We start from the raw sequence: 26,681 nt of genomic DNA, 5'->3' as shown, positions 1-26,681 counted from the left end.
TTATACTATATGGGACATTTAAATGTATACGTGTTGTTCAAACCATCCTAAAAATTCTTCTTTGTGTCTCGCCTCTATATTCTCTACATCATCTGTCTTAAGTTTGTCCATGTGCTCACTAGGGGTGTGCAAAATTCCGAAACCTCCGATTCCGTCCGGTTCCGCTCTGATTCCGACTCCGGCGGAGTCGGAAGTTTCGGAACTCGGAATCGGAATCGGAGTAATTCCGATTCAGAGTCGGAAGTCAGAATCGGATTCGGTGACCGTTTTGGTTTCGACTTCCGATTCCGAATTCCGACTTATTTTTTTAAAAAAAATATCCAGGTGCAAAACGACGTCGTTTTGCACCCTTATTGACTGAAACGGCGTCGTTCCATTTAAATGGGAACGACGCCGTTTTGAATCACGGCACCGTTCTTCGCCCCTAGTTCTTCCCGACTGCCATCACTGCAAGAACTAAAGAACACAGGGTTCTTTACTCTCAGTGCTCTCAAGTGACCAAGTCTCACGGTCTCACCTTGACAGTTGAGACCTCCGTAGCTCGTTGCTCTCACGCCGCACGCCGCAGCCCCTGACGGACCTACGTCGGCCGTAGACTGCCAAAGGTAGCATCGCCGCACGACCGCAGTGCCAAATCCAGGTATATTTTCCCAATCGGTGACTAGAGTAACGATCATGCCTAACTCATATTCTCTACTAGATATTGACTAGAGTATAGATCTCATAAGATTAATAGAGGTGGTCTGCGTTGGTAACTTGGTGGCCCAGTGGGTACGTACTCGATCGGCCACTACGTACAAGTGTGATAGTTATAGAACTCCACCTGTTTGTGAAAATGTCACAATGAGAGTCTCGTTGCCCAGTGCCCACTACGTACTTCTTTTTTCATGTAGCAAAAGAAGTACACCACTTATTTTTCATGTAGCAAAATAAATTTAATAGATTTACTTAAAACTATACCACTTTATAAATTTACTTTCATCAAATTCTTTTATATGTCTATTGAGTGTTTTCTTTTCTTCAAAGAAAAATCTAAAAGCTTCGGGAAAGAATTTATTTGATGCCAAAATATTTATTTTTCGATTTAGTTTGCTAATGATGCAGACTATAAGCTCTGATCCGGATTGGCTGTCTATTTGCAAGAAAAAAAAAATTTTTGACAAGTATTTTGCAAGAAAAAAATTGAGAATAAACTTATGATTTTCAGTCTGATGTATGCCAGAATCAACACCTCCATAAGCATGACATCTGGGGCTCATACACGAAATGAACCAAGGAGAAACCAGACTTTCTAAATTTCCTCCCAACCCCTTATCTCAACCTCCCTATGGGATGGAGGGCTGTTATAGGCAACCACACCTCCATTCAATCGTAGCTTTTCTTACCGTTGGTATGTGCCCCATGTGCAACCCTGTTCACCTGCATGCTCTCTCTCTGCTGACCCAAGCAATCTGACTCCTTACCATCACTAAACAGTGAATGGTAAGTTGATGACAGGCCATTGCTACTGCTGTTACCGTTGGAAAAACTGTGTGCTTCGTGTGTGTTGTGAACTATGGGCAGTGATCCTTTGTGCTGATTAAGCGAGGAACTTGAATTCCCATTGCCATTGTTGAAAAAGCACTTAGAGCCAGATGAGATGGTTCTAGTGTCGTATCTAGTACACTACTTCATTCCAAATTCTAGTATGTTTTGGCTATTCTGGTCCAATTTCAATTGTTTTGGCCAGAATTGGCATTTTGGTTCCTATTTTCTTTAGGATTGTTTTTGTAATTTTTTATGCTTGGATGATATTTTTATAAATTTTAAATCCAGATGTATTTGATTAATTCTAAAATATAACATGTATTTATAGAATTTTAATTCTTTTGTAACTTTAAATATGTTTTATTATTCTTTTTTTTTAAATATCATTATTTTTAATAATTTCTCTATTCTTTTAGTGTCTCAACTCAAGTTTGTGACTTTCTCAATACATATTCATTTTATAAATCTTCAATTCTTCCATATATATATACATATATACATGATACGCACGTACATATATATATATATTTATTCTATTAGTTATTAGTTTATATATATATATATAAATATTTATAAATAATATATAATTAATCTAGAAAATTTCACAAAATACACTGATACCAAATATTCCATTTCAATACTTAAATCGAAATTATCATCTCAACCAAATTTAGAACATTGCTGTAAACACATTGAACGGCAATCATACATTTTCCTAACCAAAAAGAGCAACTTTGGAATTGTGACATCTTAGGTAAGCAGTGACGCATCTTCAAATCTCTCTATTTTCTATACATATATATTATATATATATATATATGGAAAAATATAGTTGCAAGCATAATTGTGCATTAATTTTTGCACCAATGTGATGTGATTGGTAAAAAAATAGATTTGATTGAAAACAGTGATGGTGGGTAACATATTCATTTAGCTGTATTGCCATCCATTTATTATATGATTCAGTGATTCACCATGAATGACTAATTATGTATATCTAACTAAATGTGTCAGATTTCAAGCTATGGAGGAAGAACCATATGGGATGCCAGAACAAGATCAGGATGCCACAATTCCGTCCCCAGCACTGAGATCCAGACCCACTTCCAGAACACAAACTTCATGTGCAAGTAGTCGATTCCCACTCCCGGTAAACATAGAAGATGAGGATACATTTAATGATGAGGAGGAGATGGGGCTTGGGGATGAGCCGGATGTACCACCACCTTCATCCACGAGGACCAGACCACCACGTCCACGATCAAATAAAAAAAGGTCGTGGACGTGGGAAAATTTCACAAAGGTTGACGGTGATCCCTCGGAGCCGCACGCAGCTTGCAGCCATTGTGGCACAGAAGTTGCATGTCATTCAAAGAAACAAGGCACTGCTGGCTTGATATCACATCTAAATAGTTGCCAGAGGTATAAGATAGCGAAAGGATTGGCGGCCCGAGATCAGACAACGCTAAGTTATGAAGCTTCTACTGCAACTGATGGTACGCAAGCCAGGAAAATGGTCATCCCTCAATATAGTGAGAAGATGTTGAGAGAGGCGCTTGCCGAGATGATCATCAAAGATGAGATGCCTTTTACTACAGTTGAGAAAATAGGGTTCCGATCGTTTATCAAGCTTATTGAGCCACGATTCCCAATGCCGTCACGGTATACAGTGATGCGAGATTGTATGAAAAGGCATCTGAAAGAGAAGGCTGAGATGAGAAAGATGTTTGTGACGACTGGCCAGAGAGTCTCATTTACGACTGACACATGGATGTCTATACAGAATGTTTCATACATGTGTATTACAGCACACTACATAGACAGTTCATGGACTTTAAAAAAACGGATTATTGGATTCAAAGAAATAATTGATCATAAGGGTGCATCAATTGGGGCAGCGATGGATGATTACTTAAAAGATTGGGGAATACAGAAGGTTTTATGCATTACAGTTGACAATGCCAGTGCTAATGATACTGCAATTGAATGGTTCAAGCGGAATACGAGAGTGAGAGATGATGTCATCCGGGACCATGAGTTTATCCATGTTCGTTGTTGTGCTCACATAATCAACCTGATTGTGACTGAGGGGTTAAAAGAGGTTAACGATTCCATTACAAAAGTCCGCAACATTGTGCGGTATGTGAGGGCTTCCCCGCAAAGGCTGAAAAAATTCAGGGCAATAGAAGAACAACTTGGGATAAAACATTCTCGGACGCTGTGCTTGGACGTTCCCACTCGATGGAACTCTACATACATGATGTTGGATGTGGCACAGAGGTACCAAAAAGTGTTTGAGCGGATGGAGGTGGAAGATGGGGGTCTGCGGTATGCTTTGCTGGAGCCTGCAGGAAAGGGGCTCGGTCCGCCGGACACACATGATTGGACGAGTGTAGGATTCTTTGTCACATTTTTACATATTTTTTATGATATTACAATGAAAATATCTGGATCCGCATACACGACTGCAAACTTGTGGTTCAGTCAGATCTCGACACTACACCACCACTTGGAAGATGGTTGCGATGACCCTAGCGGACTGTTATCTGGTATGGCTCAGAGGATGTTGTCCAAATATAATAAATATTGGGGGCAAATAGAGAAGATAAATAGATTACTCTTTGTAGCTGTGATCCTTGACCCCCGAATCAAGTTGGCCGTGATAGAATATTGGGCAAATTCCGTCCTCGGGGCAATGAAGGCTGCATGGTTTATTACGGCGCTAAAAACTGATCTCGATGACTTGTACAACCACTACAAAAATAGTGGACAGCCTTCATCTTCAGCGGGTACCTCACACGTGACTCCGACACCTCCCTCTGATGACTTTAGCCCGACTGACACATTGCCTCGACGCCGTAGGAATTACGACATCATGAACGAGTATCATCAGCTGGTTGCATCGAAGAATATTATGGGGTGTACTTCAGAGGTTGAACGGTATTTTATGGAAGAGGTCGAGGCACCTAGTCCTGCATTTGAGATATGCATTTGGTGGAAGGCTAATTCCATCAAGTATCCTATCCTTTCCCGTATTGCCCGAGATGTGCTAGCCATTCCTATTACGACGGTTGCATCTGAGTCGGCGTTTAGCACTGGAGGTCGAGTCTTGGATGCTTTTCGGAGTTCTTTGTCACCGTCAACCGTGGAGGCCCTCGTTTGCACACAGAACTGGATTAGTGATACACCCATTGGACTAGATAGCATTGGCATTGATGATGAGAGCTATAGGCTTGAAGATGGTAACCTTATTTTACTTGATTTTTTATTATTGATTATTTTAATTGTTTTTATGATTTCGGAAATTTATTTAATTTATATTTTTTTATCATTTCACAGATGTAATTGTGAACCCCAGTATAGTTGCCGATGAATGATGGAGTATGGATAAAGATAAGTTGATGTCAGAATTAACTTAATCTTTATTGGTATTAATGGTAATTAAATTTTACTTTTATTGTGTTCAATTTTTTGTATCAATATTTAGTTATATTTATTGATTGAATACTTTTTTATCTTAATTTCAGGTACTTCGCATGACCAAGTACGATGCTGCACAGTGCAAATTATGTTTTTTATTTTGGTTGAATCAAAATGTTTATTTTTATGGACTGTTTACTGCAACTTTGAAATAGGTTGTTATTCCTATTATTAATTGTTTAGGACTTTCTGATTTATGTATAATAATTAATTATGCAGTCTAACGTGCTCAAATATATTTGACCTTTTGCATTGAAAATATTGTCCATAATACTCGTTATACCAGGAAAATGCATTGTTTATTAATTAATTATACGCTTTAACGTGATTGAAAATATTGTCCATAATACTCGACAATACCAGGAAAATTAATTAATTTATTAATTAATTATACATTTTAACGTGATTAAAAATATTGTCCATAATACTTATTATACCAGGAAAATTAATTAATTCATTAATTAATTATACGCTTTAACGTGTTCAAGTCATTATATAATTTTCAAGCTTTAAAAATAAGGATAAAATGAATTTTAAAACAAAAAAACAAATTTTAAAAAAAAAAAAAAAGGAAAAAAGATAAAAACGTATCAAAGTCGGAAGTCGGAATTCCGACCTCGATCGGAAATCCGACTACCGACAGTAATCGGAATTCCGAATTCCGGAATTCCGTTCGGAATTCGGAATTCCGAATTCCGTTCGGAATCGAACTCCGATTCCTCTCGGAATCGGAATCGGAGGTCGATTTCGACTCCGACAAAAGTCGGAGTCGAAAGTCGAAATTCCGATTCCGACGGAGTCGGAATCGGAGCACAGCCCTAGTGCTCACTGTATAAACGTAAAAATATATATATATATATTTGAACACCTTTGATATAGTAGTACTTTATAGAATATATATTTATTAGAATTATTCTAAATATGAATCGACATACCTGAGATAGTAATCAATCTTATAAAAATTATTCAACATTTACCATCAAGCTTTTTCTAACTCTCTATCGATTAAATCATACCCTATTTGTGCACCTAAGCATTGCATATTATGAAAAAACACAGATAGCTCAGAAGGGCGAGGGGCAGTAAAATCAACATTTTGCTTTTTACGATTAAAGCATTCTCAACCCCACAGAGATATAGAGAGAAGAATGTTAGCTATTCATCATTTATATAAGTCTCTACTATTGATCCCTTAACTCGGACTTTATTCCCAATAGTATGATTCAGTCTACACAAAATTCTCTCAACTGGATACATTTAGCGAAACTACGCCAATCCACCTAACAGTATGTACCTCTCAAGTAAATGCATTGCTAAATAAAGTATTACGTCAAAAAATGATAGTGGAAAGATCTGCTCAAATTTACCTAGTATTATTGCAATGTCGTCTTCTATTTTCTGCAACACATCTTGATTTACTACCCGAGAGCACAAATCTTTGAAAAACATGCATAGTTCAGTTATGACGACACGTACATTAGAAGTCAACTTCCCACGAATTCCTATCAGTAACAATTTCTACAAAAATACATGACAATCATGACTTTTCAATCCACTTATCTTCCATTCATTAGGAATTATGCATCTACTGAGATTTGAAGCATACATGTCTGGTAACTTTACACTTTGCAATCATTTTCTAAAGTCCATTCTTTCATCCCTTGTCATCGTAAAACATGCATGTAGAATACTGCACTATTGCCTTCCACCCTCGAATGGAAATTATGTTTAATTATCAATCTCGCAAGATCTTTCCTCATCTTAATCGTGTCATTCTTCTTTTTGTTAAAACTCATCAATGTCTCTAGTATAATATTCCAAATATTCTTCTATATGCATTACATTCCAAATTAAGTCACAATATACAAGACAACCAATATGGCAAGTAAAAAAAAATACCCTGCCTTTTCCAATTCAATTCCATTGTGCCTCATTTTCTCTTGTTCTTTCTCCAAATTTTGTCAATTCGCTCCAAGTTTGATTAATTGTTCCACTATCTTATATCTAGACAACTCTTTTGGTGTAATTTTGTCCTCACTCTCCCATCAAATTTAGTACTTTCCTTTTGTCATTCATGATTTGCTGACAAATAATATCGATGACCCATGAAACTAATCTTCTTCGAATATTTTAGACACTCACTTGCAATTTTCTTATTACACGAGGGACACGCTAACTTTCCTTTAATACATCAACCTGAAAGATTGCCATATGCTAAAAAATTCATTTATCGTTAATAATACTGCAACATGCATCTAAAAATATGTCGATATCTATGCATCAAAAGTTCGAATGTCATTTTCCTATAAATCTTTCAACTTTTCAATTAATAGCTACATGAATACATCAATATCATTCCCAAATGATCTTAAGCTGAAGATAAGCAAAGTTAACATAAAGTTTGGCCCCTTCATGCACTTCCATGGTGGAAGATTATGAAATCAACATTATATGCTACATGTTGTAACTTGTACTCATATTGTCCAACGGATTGAATTCATCTGTTGTTAGTCTTGGATGCATGTTACGAGTTTCATTGTCAAAATCTGGGTATTTATTATCAAAATATTGTCATGCAATTAAGTCAGCTGGGTGCCACATCCAAATATCATCCTTAACTTGTTCCTCCTCATGCCACCTCATATATTGAGTTGTTTTCTTGTATATATATATACATTTGCAATCCTAGTTTGAGCATAACATAATGCAAAATTTTTACCAGAATTTTTTTTTTACCCATCCACCTCAACTCTCCACGTACGGTACAATCCTATTTTTTCTTATTTTCCTTCCAAAACAACACACAATCACTTCTACATGCATATATTGATTTGTACTCAAACCCTAAATCATTGCTCAACTGTTTCGCTATATAAAAATTTTTTAGCAGTGCAAAACCTTCAAGGAACACCTCATTAAATAAGTCCAAAACCATTTTAATTGACATCCCACACAAAGACTTAAATGTGCAGTAGTCTCATAATAAATGACATTTTGTGTTTTGTACAGTCAAGATAAAGCTCACATTTTGCATCTACCCACATTCTACAGAAATTCTTTGACTCAATCCCTTGACCACTTAAGGCATCAATATCAATTTCATCCATAAACATCCTGACTCTATTGTCACCCAACATCTCATGCATATCATCCCACTCACTATCGTCATCCCAGTCATTATTGTCATCTAGGTGCCTTATTTGAATACCATTACCAAACAAAATATCGACAGATTGTTCATATGGCTCATCATGTAATACCCATCAAGTATATCTCAAATTCATAGCATTAAAAAATATATAAATTCCTACTTTATCCAATCCTATAGAGCACAGATTTTTACACCCTCGACATTGACACTATATGTAACCTCGATTATTGGCAGAGGCCCAAGCAAAATCAATAAATTTTTTCACTCCATGTGCATATAAAACATAGTCTTTTCCAAGTATATCACCAAGACACATCCAAATTTTGTCCATTTCTTAAAAAAATCCATGGATTAGTCTTTCCCCATGTTTTTTAGATAAAGGCAGTTCGTTCTATCTCATTCAAGATTATAATATCCATATTGCACAACTTTCATCACACTTGTACTCTCCATGTTAGTAGAAATTTCTGAAACACCTCCGCATAGCTTTCTAAGTACATATGGTTACTGAGAGAGATTGTCATCTTGTGAACAATATACCCGAAGAATAAATGAAGAAGACATTGAAATTTCCATCCTAAACGTGTAAAGAAAGAATAATGAAAATGTGCAATAGAGATAATATAATTTCAAACTGTCCATATAGGACAATTTAGGAATTTGTGAACACCTAAGTGTAAACTAATTCCCAAACGAGTTTAAGGTTATTCATATAATGTCACACACAATATATAACATATAACATGTAGATATAACACACAAGTTATCATTAATTAAATCAGATATAATTATTTGTCAATCTAAGATGTAGATTTAAATTAGATATGTAAAGTGTGTTTATTAATTACTCTTGCATATTAATTACTTATTTCTTTTGATCTTAGTATAGATTATTAATTAGTTATTTGTTTTTATCTTAGTATATATTATTAATAGGTTATAAGGTTTTAATATTAGTATATATTATTAATTACTTATTTGTTTTAAATTTAGTATATATTATTAATTAGTTATTTGTTTTAATCACAAAATAGATTATTAATTACTTATTTGTTTTAATCTTAGTATAGATTATTACTTCAAAATGATAATATGTCTCTAACTTCATTCTAAATGATAACGTCTCTAACTTCATTCTAAATGATATTGTGTCGCTAATTTCATTCTAAAAGTTGGAAAGCTTTATGTGAGGGCCTAGATTATTTAGATGAGTGCTTATTTAGTGGGATCTTTATGTTTGTTGTGGGGTTAATTTTTGGAGTGAAATGAGTTTAGTTTTTGGGCCCAGCCCATGTGTTGAGGCCTAACCCCTTCTCCACCACAAAATGGCACCATTTTAGCTCTTTAAGTGAGAAACCCTAAGAATTTTCATCTCTTTCTCACATCTCTCTGTTACGCCGTAGCCCCTTCTCCCTTCTCCCATTTTAGTTTTCTTCTTCTCCTATTCTCCTTTGTCACCGCCCGTGTGATGCTCCCCATCGTTCCAATCGCCACTTCGTCGTCACCTTGTTTGATGGGCAGAACCACTCATCCATTTGCCACCACCTCCCTTTCTCCCCAATCTGAGCCTCTATAGCTGCCTCCCTAGTGTCTCTCGGCATCCTCTTCTCTATTTAATTGTCTAGCTGCCATTACTAGGCAGCCGATGTTAGCCATGGATACAAATTGTCTCCATTTCCACCGACATTGTCTCTATTCTCCCCCTTGGTTTTGACTTTGCCATCACCATCCGCCGCCATCGAGTTGAGCACAATTCCACCCTTTGAAACTCACCCCTACTCCTCTTTTCCCTCTCAATCTCATCCTCAACCCTGGATCTTCCACTTCCCCCTTTTGATTCTGCATCTTGTGCAACTTAGGGGATTTTTGCCTTGGATTCTATAGTGTGCCGCAAGCCCCAACTGCATTCTAGAGGTTGTACGACCACCCCCAAGCACTACCCTTCCTTTGTTGTCACCCCTTGTCTCTCAAAACCACCCAACCCATAAGCGATAGCCCTTCTTAGCCACTGTTTCGCCACACCACTCTAATGAAACCTTCTCCTCCACATACTAGCAACCTAGATCTACCATCCCTCTTGAGAGAAAACCAACAAGTAGCCCTTTATCTTGCTTGAACCAGAGCTGCTACCTTGCTCCTCCGTTACCCGCCATCACTTTGCCAATTTTGGCACCACCTCAATGACGTGGGCATTGGAGTTCCAGGAGAAAAGTCAATATTTAAAAATCGCTAAAGCTTTTGGTTGCTACCGAGTAGAGACAAACATGTCGTTTGTCAAGTCAAGTAAGAGAGCCTGTTAGCAAAGGTTTTGTAATTGAGAACTTGCTAGTAAACTGATTTTTAAATAATAAAATTAACTTTTTTGGTTTGACTACCCCATAAGGTTTTATATTTAAAGAGTTCTTTAAAAAATTTCCCTTCGTAACCAATCATTATGTTATGTAAATTTATTTACATACTTTATGTATTTGATCAATTAAATAATTACGAGATTGAGATCTAACTAAATTGTACAAAAGAATTGGTAAACAATTTCAAAAATTCACAAGGGTACATTGAAAATTTCAAGCAAAATTCTAATAATCATACCAAAAATAAATACGTAATAAAAGAAGTAATCTGTAAAAAATTTGGCCCAAATCAGATTCAAAATCACATTATAAACGATAAATGAAATATTACCATAAAGGGTTAAAAAAAAAAACTAAAAACATGGATTTAGAGGGGAAAATAGTGGATTGTGGCCTCAAAAAAGACGTACACCGTGTGTAGCTGGGTGACCAAGATGTGCGCACTAAAAAGAACTTTCCAAATTGGAGTCATATGTGTGCTTTTGATACCCACAGTCAAAGTTATGGCTAAAATACTGAGATACACTTAAAACTATCCCAATTAGGGAAAGATCATGGTTGCCTACTATCTTTACACTGATCTACCAACTCAAGATATTTTAGCACTATCAATGTGAAATCTGACAACGCAGTATTATCTTATTCGGATTCTCCTACATCACATTTCCAGCCATCTTGAGTCACCATGCACCTCCGATCAAGAATTAGTTATTGGTCAATGGGGAATGGAGTAGGGAGCTATCTATATAAGGTCCCCACCCCATATACGGCCCCTCAAATACGAAAGCAAAGGGAAAAAAAAATGGCAAAAGGAAGAATTCCATTGATGGATTTTGAATTTTGATATTATTTTTCATTGGAAGTTTATTTGTTTGTTTAAATCTAATAAAAAAAAATGAAGATAGACTTAAAAAGTTAAAAAAAAAAAAGTCAAAAAACATATTTGAATCTTAAATTAAGAAAGACTAAGAATTTAAGAAAAAGAGAAATTGAAAGAATAACTCAACACAAAAAGTTGATATATAATTATAAAAGAATATTTAATTATTATGATGAATTTTTCTAGTAGGTAATTATTATGATAAAAATATAAATTATGTTATAAACTATCTTGAATTGTATGACCACATTTATCTAGTCGTCAATGCATAGTGCCAACATAGTACTGCATAGTAACTGGCATAGTGAATGGTCGACATATGCACAGTGCATAGTGCCAGCATAGTACTGCATAGTAATTGGCATAGTGAATGGCCACAGTGCATAGTACTGCATAGTAACTGGCATAGTGAGTTGGCCGACATATGCATAGTGCATGGTGCCAACATAGTGCAGCATAGTAAGCTAACATAGTTCCCTTTGTACGCCTATATATATCGTTGAATTTTTAAGAAATTCATAAGTTTCATAACTTCTCTGAGCTCTATCTCTCTCTCTCTCCTTTTAGAAAGTTTCATAATAAATCTATCTCTCTCTTTCCTTTTCGATAGTTTTATAACACGTTATCAGCACGAAAGTTCTGACGATCTTGAAGCTAATAGTCCTCTACTTCAAGTAAGTTTTTCAATATATTTTTATATTCTTGATTTATATATGTAAACAATGTCAAATCTTACAAAATTGGAATTCGTTGCTCTTGACATTTCTGGAAAAAATTATTTATCTTGGATCCTTGATGCTGAGATCCATCTGGATGCAATGAACCTGGGAGATACAATTAAAGAAGGAAATCAAGGGTCCCTGCAGGACCGTGCTAAGGCAATGATTTTCCTTCGGCACCATCTTCATGAAGAATTAAAAACTGAGTATCTAACGGTGAAAAATCCACTTGTTTTGTGGAATGATTTAAGGGAGAGATATGAACACCAGAAAACTGTAATCCTCCCAAAAGCTCGTCATGATTGGATGCACCTGAGGTTGCAAGACTTCAAGAGTGTTAGTGAATATAACTCTGCACTCTTTAAAATTAGCTCGCTATTGAAATTATGTGGTGAAAAAGTCACTGATGATGACTTGTTAGAGAAGACATATACTACTTTTCATGCCTCGAATGTGCTCCTGCAGCAGCAGTATCGAGAGTGAAAGTTCAAAAAATATTCTGAACTTATATCTTGTCTTCTATTAGCTGAGCAAAATAATGAGATTTTGTTAAGAAATCACCAGTCACGTCCTACTGGTTCTATATCATTCCCTGAAGTGAATGGTACTAGATTTACATCATTCCCAGAAGCGAATGGTGCATCTTTTCAAAGAAAATGAGGGTGTGGACGTGGTAGGAAAAACTATGGAAGTGGAGGTTCTAGAAGTGACCACACTAAAAGGGACAATAATAGATATACACCGTACCACCAGAAGTGGTTCAACTCAGAGAAGGGCAAAAGTCCCCAAAACAAATTTTTAAAGAAAGATGAAGATGGATGCCATAGATGTGGTATGACTGGACATTGGGCTCTTATCTGTCGTACAGATAAGCACTTGGTTGACTTATATCAATCTTCTATAAAAGAAAAAACAAAGAAATTTGAAACAGATTTTACTGAACCATCATATGCTTTAGATTCTATAGATGGAGAAGATATTACAAGTCTTGATGTTTCTGATTTCTTTGAGGATTCTAGTGGTAGAGTTGATCATGAAAGTGTTCCTTTTTAATTAATGTATTACATTTATCTTATTATAAAATATTTTTATATTCTGCAATGTTTTGTAGTAATGAAAGTTTTATTTATTTTTTTATACTTGTTATAAATTATTGATGATATGATTTATCTGAGAATGGAAATGGAGCATCCCTGAAGGATCGCCCTAAATCAATAATTTTATTGAGTATCTCATATGAGTGATACTTGTACCAAAAACTCATTATGATTTATGCACCTGAAATTGCATAATTGAAATTGTGGAAAGAATATATATTTGAATGAATGTCTCGAATGTGCTCCTGAAGTAGCAATATCGAGTATGCTCCTGAAGTAGTAATATTAAATGCAAACGTTCACAATATATTCTAAATTTGTGTCAGGCCTTTAAGTGACTGAGCAAAATAATGAGTTTTTGATAAGAATCATTATTCACGTCTTACTAGATCTACATCATTCCCTAAATTGAATGATAATGAATTTATATCATTCTATTCCCTGAAGTGAAAAGAATGATGCGTTTCATTCAAAGAAACTAAGAGATTGGACGTGATAATGAATATCTTTTTGGACCAGAAGCTCATATTGGAAAAGCTGTAAGCTTTCTCTTTGAGATGATATTATACAAATTATTGAATCAAATATTATGATGCATCAAAAGGTGATATGATATTTGTATCTTTTCATGGTTATCTTGATCATCCAAAATCAATTACGATAAGTCGAATGATTTTCATATGGACGTCCATAAAAGAACCAGAAGATTCTTCTACTATAAAGTTTTACCACCAGAAATGAAAAGAAAAATTTGCTTGAAGCAAATAAGATGAAATTATTCGACGTTATCTTGATTATCATATGTGAACCAGAAGTTCAAATGATAATTAAATTTTAGATACAATAAGATAAAAATGTCTCATATTCTAGCTGCTAAAATCCCAGCGAGGATTGAAGTCCCTGTAGGAAAATTAAGAAATTCAGCAGTCTAAAGACATGTATAAAGGCATGTGAGACTTATCGATACAAAAGATAGAGTATCTCAAAAGAGAAAGGCACAAATAATTTGGTGCTCCTGAAGAGGCCATACCCACAAAACAAGTAATAAAGTCCATCCAAATTATCTGTATAAAATTCTCCTATATAAACTCTTGAAGAGTACCTCCTGAAGAGGTTTTTCATGAAAATGTCTTCCCTTGAAGAGGGACAGGTACCTGAAAATAACGAGATCTCGTTACATTTCATGAATAATGGAGAAATTATGGATAGAAATAAAATTGTTGTCGACAATGTATTTCCATATGAGATGGCAATTGACATTACCAGAAGTAATGATGAAAGTGAATCAAGAATCGTCGAAGTATACGACGTAAAATATTGGCCAAATTTGAAATAAACAATTCCTGCAGAATTGATTCACTAGTAAAATATGATGCATCGGGACTTGAAGTCCAAACACCTAAAAAGGTGATGCTTGTTGAATGTCAGTGGGTATTTATGGAAAGGAAATAAAAATGTGATATATAAATCACGAGTCAGTTTCTCAATTCCTGCAGAATTGATATCACTAAGTAAAATGTGATAAATATGGACTTAAAGTCCAAACACCTAAAGAAGTGATTTTTGTTAAATATCAGTGGATATTTATATATATGATATAAAAAGTCTGAAACTTTTAATATGAAAATGTGATATAGAAATCACAAATTAGTTTCTCGAAGAAACAATATTGATATGATTTTAAAGTGGTTGAAATCATATTGAGATTTTTATTAGCTTGAAAGTTACCGAGAGTTTGGATATGCCTGATTAACTGGATATTTATATAGATCATTGGATCATGATATATATATGAAAATCCCTGAATGATAGAAAATGTCTGAAGTTTTTAATATGAATATATCTGGAAATATGTATTCTATCAAGTTTCAAAGATCCTTATATGATCTAAAGCAATCCAAACGCAAATGAAAACAAGCTATTATTGCAGTTTATATATATGATTTAAATGTCATTGAGGCTCCAGAAGAGCTCATAAAAACTGCACATATTTGAAATATAAATCTGAAACCCTTGCGGCTTCAAGGGGAAGATGGATGATATTATTAGTCATAAAATTCCATCTTTTAATACAATTAGTATTTCAGATTCGTGTGCATTATTAAAGAAGAAATAAAAGGGAGCATACAGAACATCTACCAAAAGATAGAAACACAAATATGAATATTTGTGATATATTATTTTATTATCTTGAAGCAAGAATTACAAAAATTTGAGACACTTTGCCTCATTCTTCAAACGCTCTTGTTCTTCAAAAATCTGCATAGCATCCCTATCTAAAGGGGTGGGCAATCAAAAAGAAGATTTAAGTAAGAATTTTAAATTCCTATTCTCTTTCTTTATTGATTCTATCTTCATGTTGGACTCCAGAAGAAGTCGCTGAAGTATAGCAATATTCTCGTGGAGATCGTCAACTCCACAAGTTCTGGATTGCAGTCGCTGAGAAAATGCGACAATAAATGATGAGTATCGGGTTATTAAAAAATGAGGTTAGCGGTTTAATGTTGATGAATTATCCACTAACTGTGTTATTTACAAGAACTCCAGAAGAGTACAACTCCAGAAGAGTAGTGATGAGCAGAAAGATCCAGTTGAGATTATTTTATCAACATGGATCAAGTCTACAGTTAGTTGGATGTACAGATGCGAGTTATTTTTCAGATACACACAAGAAGATCATTGCAATTCATGAGAAGAAAGTTGAAATTGATATCAAGAAGGTACGGTCAAGTAAAAATCTGGCAGATTTATTCACTAAAGCATTACCAACTGCAACATTTAAGAAGATTATGCAAAACATTGGAATGCGGAAGTTTGAAGACCTGTTATCATGCACTTTTCAGGGGAAGTAATGTCTTGAAGACTTGTGCTGATTGTACTCTTTTTCCTTCGCTAAGGTTTTATCCCACTAGATTTTCCTTTGCAAGGTTTTAATGAGGCAATCCTAAAGCACTCGGTGATACACATGAATACTGTACTCTTTTTCCTTCGCCATTGATTTTTTCCCACAGGATTTTTCCTTGGCAAGGTTTTAACGAGGCATATTCTTTAAATATGGTCATCCAAAGGGGAAGTGTTATAAACTATCTTGAATTGTATGACCACATTTATCTAGTCGTCAATGCATAGTGCCAGCATAGTACTGCATAGTGAATGGTCGACATATGCACAGTGCATAGTACCAGCATAGTACTGCATAGTAACTGGCATAGTGAATAGCCGACATATGCACAGTGCATAGTACCAGCATAGTACTGCATAGTAATTGGCATAGTGAGTTGGCCGACATATGCATAGTGCATAGTGCCAGCATAGTGCAGCATAGTAAGCTAGCATAGTTCCCTTTGTACGCCTATATATATCGTTGAATTCTTTAAAAAATTCATAAGTTTCATAACTTCTCTGAGCTCTATATATCTCTCACTCTCCTTTTAGAAAGTTTTATAATAAATCTATCTCTCTCTTTCCTTTTTGATAGTTTTATAACAAATTAGGCCTTCTTCTAATTTTTGCCTAAGGCCTCATTTGACATTGAGCCCAGCCCTGCCTCCTATCTACCATCGCCAAGTTCATAGCAATATTTCAAAAAGGAAAAACAAAATAGATTTAATTTATAGTTTGAATTAAGTGACATCAAACAATTATGATTTGATCGGAGGCTACAATAAGTTTTAGATTAGTTGTGAACAAAGCGTATGTAATTAATGGATACATCATGTTGCATTAGTAAGTAAATGTGACAAAAGCCCAGCTTTTAAATATTGGTCAATTTGTACCGATAGATCAGTCATCAGATAGTTTTGGAGTGTCTTTTAAATCATGTCCAAATATGTTACTTTAAGGATCAGTAACTGAAGTTTCAAATGATGCTTCTGACTTAGTATCAAAATTATTCTTACCAATTTTATCATTATTCTGCAATTGCTTCTGCAATAGATCAATCAAATCCTTTTTTGTTAATCTTTTGATTAGATTCTTATTTCCTTGGATTCAAAAGATTTGATGGATTTATCAAATTTAACAGAAATAGAAGGTTTAGCAGAAGTAGTGGTATGAGTATTTAGATATTCAAGCAAAGTTATCTATTTAATAGGTAGAAATTCATCAATACTCTTTAGATCTGTAGCAGTCTGACCAAAGTCTCGAGCAACATTGTCAATAACATCTTGTGTATGGGGATATCTATCCCATCATTTGACAAACCAATGTTAGACCAGTAAACCACCATACCGATCATAGCTCCACTTTAATATTCAAGGTATCTCTTGCAAAAATAGAGGAAGTAGATAAATTTTTTATTGTGCATATCCATTTTGAAAACAGTGGAAAAACATTATATGGCTTTCTGAAGTTCTTCATGAAAGACTTCGGGAATAGGGTCAAATTGGTGCCATCATCTTATAAGCCAGAGAGGAAATTCAGTTTTGAAATTTTTTTTTAATCAAAATTCAGAAATCAAGAGTGTGACATCTCCGGAGTCTAAAACAATATAAATTTGAACTAGGTATCAATATATTTATAGTAACAATAAACAATGTCAAAATGCAAGAGCCTTTTCGTTGTATAAGGATGGGATTCCCATTTTTCTTCTAAGATAATATTTAATATATAAGCACTAAGGTAGATCGATTTGGTTTTATCGATCTTGTTATACATGAGTTTAATAATAATGGAATAGCATAATAGTATTGGAGGTTTTTTGCAAGATTCTAAGGAATCCAATGAAAACCTAGAGGAAAATAACTTGAAACTATTTTCAAGGAGTCTGTATATATGCTATTTGGTTTGACATAAAACAGGCTCTGGGAAAATATTTTTTTAATGTACTTAGTTTTGGTAGCAGGGTAATACTGAGTAGAATTAATAGGTTTAGCATAGGGATTAAAGGGCATACTAAGAGTAGTTGAAAAAGAAACAGGTTTAACAATGGGAATATTGCCAAGAGTATTAAACCTGTTAGCAATATCAAAGGAGTGGCCAGAGCAGGAGGCTCATGTTTAACAATTCTGATATCTGGTATTGGGGAAAGGTTAGCAATCTTCTTCCCCATGTCTTTTTTTCTACTCATGTTTTCTGTAGGAATTCATGAGTAAGAAAATCAGAAATATAGTTTTCAAATCTTTAATATATTCAATATTAAAATCAGATACACTTCAAATATCTTGTCATCTGGCAAAAATATATTTTGATACAACATTTTCAACATCTTTTTCTAAGACATATTTAGCACTTTTGCAATCATTGCATAATAAAAAATCTTGGTTTAACAAATCACTTTGAAACTTAGAAATACTTAGTACTATGGATGATATCTCTTTCTTAATAGTACTATAGTTGAATTGTGCAGTATTTCAGACTCCACAATGGAAGTGAACAATTTATTCAAATGAGCCAAGTGAAACAATTTATTTCAGAATGAGTATCAATGTTAGAGGCATCTATTTCAATAATTTTAAAGAAACCAGAAGTATGAATTCCAAGGCATGATAGAGTTTTAACATTTGCTTTAATTTGTTTAACAAGTGTAGCATGAATTTCAATCAAAGATAGAGGGTTTGAGTGTAGCCTCTCTAAGAGTGGACGTCATTGTTTCCTAATGTCCTTGTAGAATTCTGCAAAGTAGTTAAGAAAACCAAAAAATATTTGCAACTGGGTTTTATCAATAATAATATCAAGGAATTTTTTGACAAATTCGATAGTCCTATGAATAGGTCGAATTTTGCCTTTAGCAATATCATAATCCAATGAATATTATCTTTGTTTAGAACAATTTAATTTTCTTGGCATAAATGATTAGACCATTTCGTTTGATGATACTATAAACGATTATAAATATTTCTAGTGTTCATCAATAGACTTGTGTAAATGAGAACATCATCAATGTAAACAATGATGAAATAGGCGAATGGGTTGAAAATGTCATTCATAATGTTTTGAAATTCGCTTGGGGCATTCTTGAGTTCAAAAGGCATAACATTCTACTCTTAATGACCAAATTGGATAGTAAATGCAGTCTTATATCTATTTGACTTACTAATCTAGATTTGTCAAAATCTTGATTTCAGGTCAAACTTGGAGAACACTACTACGTTACTAATCCTATGAATCAAATTATTCTTATTAGGGATAGGAGTACCTAATTCACTTTAAAACTTTGTTAAATGGTTTGTAATTATTAACTAGGTAAGGTGTTCCTCCCTCAATCTCTATATTTTTCTAGACATAAAATGCAGCACAAGACCAATGAGACTTCCTATGCCTAATAATATTCTTAGCAAGCAAATCCTGTGTTTCAGTTTTGCAAAATTCTAAAATCTCACCATTCATTTGAATATGTCGAGCTTTGGTGAGAATATTTTTCTAAAAAAATATCTTAATATAAGTTAGAGTAACAACATGTTTCTTTCTATGTTAGAAAGCATTTGGAAGATTAGAACAAACATCATCAATCAGTTTTTTTGTTAACATCACTTATCTTTGACTGTAATAAATTTGTAGACAATTGTTCAATAATCTTTTTATATTTGATTTTCTGTACGTTACAGGAAATTCAATTGTTTTGTTTTAGCAGAGATTAAAGATTTCAAACATTTATCTGTTTGTATATATATATATATTATAAAAGAACTGCATAGACTTACACTCTCAAAGATTGTATAAATAATTGTTCCTTCAAGCTGCAAGGCCGGTCTTTACATAATAATTAGTGCATTATTACCCCCGAGTGGCTGAGGGATCGAATATATCCTTCCTTATACATGTTGCCTTGAGGGTGCTGCTATCGCTGGAGGGCGATTGATCAGGAGGGTTGATATATGATCTTACTATAAGTAATACAGAAAGATCTTTCTAAAACAAATCCTGCAAATAACAATGCTAGAACAAATCTCATTAAATAAATGTAGTTCTAAAGAATTATATTCACCATCATGAGCGTAGAAACTGTTATACGAGACTCATTTTAAAACAGACTTGTTTGATGAGTGAATGGTCCTCCAATTGTTTGCATAAACAGAGCTTAATTTAATTTCTTGGGAAAACAAAACTCATGAGATTGAAATGATCTTTAATGAATTCGATCAAAGCCAAAATCAGATTGAAATTAAAGAAGAAGCTCGGGTCGATTAATTTGTTTTAATACGTATCATTTTGGAGGCAAAGTTTATGAACTTAATGAAAATGTAGAAACTGTTTTTTTTTTTTCCCTTCATTCTTAAATTTAAGAAGACTCAAGACTTTTAGATGGGGTAATTAGAAGAAGGTTTTCATATGTTTGAATGATTTCAAGAAGTTTTCAATTTTTTTAGGATTAATATTACTTTGTACCAAATTTTATTTTAATCTGAGTAATAATTATTAATTATTTTTTTGGAGGCTTCTAGGCTAAACATCGTTCCCCCAGTGCAGATCTTGTACGTACTACTCATATATATATATATATATATATATATATATTTATGTATATTATAGATCATATATTTTTATTGGTAAAGACTATAAAAGGTGGTGGATCCATTATTGATGAAGATTTTACTTATACGTAGTAAAACTCATATTATATAAATCGTGATCCTTGCAAAAACTGGCCTTCTGTTATGATTAGTAAGGACAGAATGTTATTTCATCCCAAATAAAATCCATTCAAACGTACGATATTTTCTGCGTTCCAACGATCAATTAGGGATGAAATTTTTTTCGATTAAAAAAGATTCCGTTTCGATTAAAAAAGAATCCGTTCAAACACTTTCGAAAGAAATGAGAAATTTCATCTTAAAAAATCTTTTGAAGCAGGCCTTTTCTGAGATGAACTTCCGTCCTAGAACACTTTGAGACAAAATAAAAACTTTTTGGGACGAAAGTTTTCTTTCCTAAAAAGTAAATTTGTTGAAGGGGTATAAGCTTCTTGACGTCTAAAGCGAAATTATGCCATGCATGCTGCAGGGAACACCAAAAATGGTTAGACAGCTTTGGCGTCTCAAATGACTACATATATACACATGAGCTAGCTAGGTGAGTTTTTGCAGACTTAATTTTCTATATGTTATATACACAGACAAAAATTAAACATATTTACAAAAATTAGATCATGTCTCTTTTTTTTTTAATTCTTTTTCTATATATATATAAATGAAGAGAGAGAGAGAGAGAGAGAGAGAGAGAGAGAGAGAGCATACCTTCAAGATCGAATTGTCACGGACGTACATAAACTTTGTGGGGGAATGTTTGGCTTTGAGAAATCACATCATGATCTGGAAACATGTTTGGCTGACAGATCCGGTAAATTCCAAGGGTATATAGGGTGTCAAATTCAATGCGAAGCCTTGTCAAATGAGCAGTCCTTGCGAATTCCTCAGATTCATTGTCTTCTCGACCTCGAAGTTGTAGACAAAAGTACTGTATCTCATCTAAAGTTTAGAGTTTTTGTACTTTTATTTTCTAGTTTAATTAATGTAGAAGGTTTAGTGCATATTGTTATTCATGTACGAACGCTAGTATTATTATGTGCTAATTAAAGTTCATTTTCTGAAGGATTTCTTTGTTTCTTCCGATCGAAATAATCGTCCCACGACAACTACCATGATATATTCAAGCATGCACACGATAGGATGTCATGAACTGCATGGGTGCTGCTCATGTGTCCATTTAGGCTTTAGCGAAAGTTCCATATGATCCTAAAGGAAGTCTGGGAACTTGATTATATTGTTAGTTAAAGGGCGGACAGTTCATTGTCTCTCCCTATATATATATATATTAAGCAGCTTAGACCTTCTAAATGGAATTAAGCAGCTTCGACCTTCTAAGTGGAAATTAAATGATCATATATATAAATATATATATATATATATATATATTAAGCAGCTTAAACCGTCTAAATGGAAATTAAATGATCATGTTTATTTGGGGTTCAATTAACCAAGCTACCATGCATAAATATACCTCAACTTGTCTCGTACTATTGCATGCCATAGTTTTTGTTGCTAATACCGTCGTGCATAGCATTATTACATCTTGGCATTTGGTGCTAGCTAGCTAGGCAAACTGATCAGGGAAATTAACGGCCTAATGAATTCAGATCTCAAAAGATACGGGTTTCTGTAAAGACTTCGATCAGTTCAAGTCCATTATAAGCGGCAAGGGCGATATATATGAACATGACATGCATCTAAAAAGTGTATATATAGAAACAAAAGGCCGGTAAAGCTGCTACAAAATTTGAGGGCGAGTTTTTAAATATGCAAAATGCTATAGTACTGGTACTATATATATATATATATATATATGTATATGTACGCACCATCTTCCATTTTTCTATCCATATAGTACATATATCGGTTAATTTGTAGTATATCTTTATATATATATATATACACACACACGCACACACCTATGATCTTCATGTTATATATATTTTATCGAAGATCCCCCAGCTTATCCAAGTTAGCAATGAACGCTGGAGGACACACGCATGATGTAGATTTGATCATAATCAAAACTGTTTGAACATGATTGAAATCTAGAGCCAGAAGTCCTACTCCCATATGTGTGTGTGTGTGTGTGTGTTATTTATATCCACTGGACTATGTAGCAAGATTTCAAGTGAACCGCGTTACCATATGGCCAAAGCATGCGGTATCCACAAATGAAAAGACAAAAAAAAAAAAAAAAAACCCATCCCTTTGATTTTACATCGATCTACCTAATAACACATATATAGGTGAAACCTACCTGATTACACATGAAATATGCAGCCGCACATAAAGTTATTGAATCGATGCCCCAAAAACCTCATAGTTTACTTAGATCGTATCATGTAAAGCCGCCATGATTAGGGTTTTGATGGTTTTTACTCTCTACCATCGTTTCAAGGTCGAACAGACAATGAGACAAAGGATAATCAGCAAAAAGACTGCTCACTTGACAAGCATAGCATGGAATCCACTCACCCGAATTCGATGATCATCAAATTGCTCCATCGATCCGATGATCATACAAGTAATAACATGGTCGTCGTATAGAGCATCTTTCTTTGAGATATATAACCGAGTCAGCTGAAAAACATGCAGAAGAAAAGCCAGAGATCAAGTAAGTTTCAAGTCATCCTAATTAAACAAGCTCAAGAAATATTAAACGCATCAAGGAAAGAACAAATAAAAGGAAGAGGGGAAGGGGAAGAAGCTAGAAGCCTAGAAGAAGGAGGAGGCGGAGAAGAAATAGAAAAAGAAAGGTATCTGACCCCTAGCTTATCATCGATCTAGGGTGTGCTATGTTCAGAGAACTAACCACTCACTATGCTAATTATTAGTTAGTTTCGAAGTGATTTAATAGATAATCAGATAAGAACCTACAGAATCAAGGGACGTTAATTTGAAGCGTGTGAATTCTTGTCCAATGGTATGAGCACCCGCTACGTACCTCCGACACGTGAGATCAGGAGCTTTGACTAACAGGTGACGGATCATTACAAGAAGAATTCATGTGCGCGCGCGTCCCTTCTTTATAACAACGTATCGCCAGCTGCCTTCCCCGGCCCCATTTTTTTTTTTTTCCCCCTTTTAATTATGACCGATCACTTTCCTTTGCCCTTCATTTTTTTTCAGTTTTCCAATTATATGTATGTATTGAACTTAGAGAATTATATCAATAGATATATAACAGAAGTTGTGTAATGCTAACCGTCGTAAAATTTGCAAGTGTTGTGCAGTCGTTTTGAAAAAAAATATAATCTATTATAAAAATATTTATGTGAATCCCTTATTTATTTTTTATAAATAACTACATAACGCTTACACAGTACTTATGATGGTAACTATTATTTCTACATACATTAAGCAGTATGTAGTATTCTGATTTTATTGATTGATCGAGAGTTTTAAGTACTTTAATTTGATTTTATGAATATATATTTGATCCTCATAATCAAGCTTAATTCACAAATTCATGCACAAGTTTAAGTATTTTTTGCACCACCACAGGTCCGATCCAAAAAGTTACGAATTAAGTAAAGTACTATTTGACACTTGATGGTCACCTTGTAGGATTCAAATATGCATGCATATATACAGCGGCTTTTCAAAATTTGACGACTTCTGGGTAAAGCAACGCACTCGATCTTCTATCTGTGACAGACCTTATAACTTTCTATATTTTTTTTATTTGCTTTTACCTTTTTTGTGGAAAAAGATTCATTAAAAGAGAAAGGTCAGCAGTATATATATATATATATATATATAGAAGCTCCTGTCTTTCATCCCCTAATTGGGTAAAGCAAATTAGTTAATCACATATATAAGAGCTCCACGTACGTACTAATTTTCAACTCCTATAGAAGTTCTGCTAACTATCTAGCCTGACCACATTTGCTGCACTTGCACACACTTATGCAGGAAGAATAGAGACAGGTTCCGTGACTATTTTAGCATTTGCTATCCAATTATCCTCATCTCTGAGCATTGAATCAGACTTCGAAAGATTAAAATCTAACAAAATGGTGTGCAAGTCTTTGGAACAACTCAATGCAGCTGCTTAATTTTCACTTTATTAGCAGTCAACACACCCTCCCCAAGTCGACCTCCAACCAGTATGATCAATCCAAACCTTAAGTACTCCTTCCGTGACCATAAATATGAAGTCGTAAAAATCACGGGAATCTAAAGCCTCAGCTTCGCTCCCAAGTATTAGCGCATAAAATACATATAGCGTACTAGCTAGTATATAGCTACATACTTGCATATAGGAATTCTCAAGTCAGGCCCATGCCCGTACATCATCAAGGACGACCATAACCAAGTAACTCAGAAAGAAGAGAGAGAGAGAGAGAGAGAGAGAGAGAGAGAGAGAGAGAGCAAATACTTTTTGCGCGAGCGAGAAGAGAGACCTAATTAACAAAAAGTCGTATGGTGTTGATCATATATACTATAATAGATTTTCTGGTTCACTCCTATCACTTCATATTTACGGGAAATTAATCGGCAAGGAAACTAATTAAGAGTAGTACTGTGGTTTGCTTCCGGCGGGTAAATACTGGTGCAGAAAGCAATTTCAATTAGGGTTTTTTTCATTTTTCATGACTCCGGCGCGCCTTAGCTAGACCATAAGTACTCAAGGTCGAAAAGACAAAGAACCAAAGATTAATCGGCAAAAAGCTTACTGCTCATTCGACAAGCATCGCATGGAATCCACTCATCCGTTCTCCATGATCGGCATGTATCCAGCAGTTGTCTGATCGTGTTCCATTCTCAGTCTGAACTGCCACTCAGAGAAACCATCTGAAAGCAATGAACTACATGTTAGTCAGAAAGTCAAAACGATGCCAAAGAGAAGCTAAATTAATGAACAGAACCTGAGTTGGTAGCTTGGAGTAGACGGATATATCATGAATAAAGAGGAAGAACAGAGATGATTAAGAAGTATTACCTTGTCCGGCCCTCGAGGCAAGTGATGATGATATTCCGGGTTTCATACCCATACAGCTTGTTTTTCATTCGGTGAGGTCCCGACCAGGTTTTATAGAGATTAGGAAAAAAAAATATCTAGCGAGAAGCGTACGTGGGAGGTTTGCATCGTTTATGTGCATCTGCTACAACTGACACGTGAGGACCTTTGACTCACGGGTAACATATATACATCTAGATGAGAGTTTGCATGTGCTTTTGCTCCCATAACAACCTTCCTTAGTAAAATAGGAAATAAATAATTAATAGAATACTGCGCGAGAAGTTAAGTCAACAAGGTAGAGCCAATAGAAAAAGCGAGAGATCTGAGAAAGAGTAGATGGAAAAGTTAGGGATGACTTAGACAGAAGAGTGTGGTTGGGAAAGCTGGGGAGCAAAGGTTAGATCTGCGATGATCATGTGATTCTGAAATGCTGATGGAGAACAATATCTTGAAGAATCGGCTTCTTCTTTTGTCCAACCTCACATGCATGCATTGGTACTACTCCTATCTATCTACCATCCTCCTACTTGATCTTAATTAACATGATCATGTTCTATGTGCCACTCAACTCCACTAATTACAAAAAAGAAATGCTATAAATTAGAAGTTTAATCTTACGCCATACATTTTATCCTAATTAATATTTTTATCATTCTATTTAAACGCACACATATTTAAGCATCAAAATAAAATAAAAAAATTATATGTTAATTATGTGGAGGTATCTAGCCAAAGACTGTATAAAATTTCTCAATACAAAATGAACCATTCCACTGCAATGACCCACGGGTGCATGATACGTACCGGCGGGCAATTAATATCTCTATAAATTAGAAAGAATAGGATCCTCGATCTCCGTTTTAGGTCTGGCTTGGGTCTCCTTGAAAAAACATGAAGAGGATATATATATTTTCTGTTGACCAAACCGGTGTACGTTTTACTTTAAATGGACGTTAGCGTAAAATATGATATATTTTTACCATTTCACGTGGGGATCATATACATTATATAATACCAAACCATAAACCAATTGCATTTTAT

General features: G+C 34.6%; 1 long non-coding RNA gene across 2 annotated transcripts; it reads right to left on the bottom strand.

The window, feature by feature from the left end:
* Positions 1 to 20,352: 20,352 nt before the first annotated feature.
* Positions 20,353 to 25,730, bottom strand: LOC122309167. 2 transcript variants are annotated; one of them, XR_006242367.1, is made up of 4 exons: positions 25,620 to 25,730; positions 25,354 to 25,471; positions 21,380 to 23,254; positions 20,353 to 21,140 (listed from the first exon to the last, which is right to left on the bottom strand). It is a non-coding gene; the product is annotated as an uncharacterized LOC122309167 (long non-coding RNA). The 2 variants fall into 2 exon arrangements; XR_006242366.1 differs by having other exon boundaries at positions 20,353 to 23,254.
* Positions 25,731 to 26,681: the final 951 nt, after the last annotated feature.

Source organism: Carya illinoinensis, chromosome 5 (assembly GCF_018687715.1).
Source record: "Carya illinoinensis cultivar Pawnee chromosome 5, C.illinoinensisPawnee_v1, whole genome shotgun sequence".
Taxonomy (NCBI): domain Eukaryota; kingdom Viridiplantae; phylum Streptophyta; class Magnoliopsida; order Fagales; family Juglandaceae; genus Carya; species Carya illinoinensis.
The sequence above is the reverse complement of the archived record's forward strand: the minus strand, read 5'-3'. Positions and strand labels throughout refer to the sequence as shown.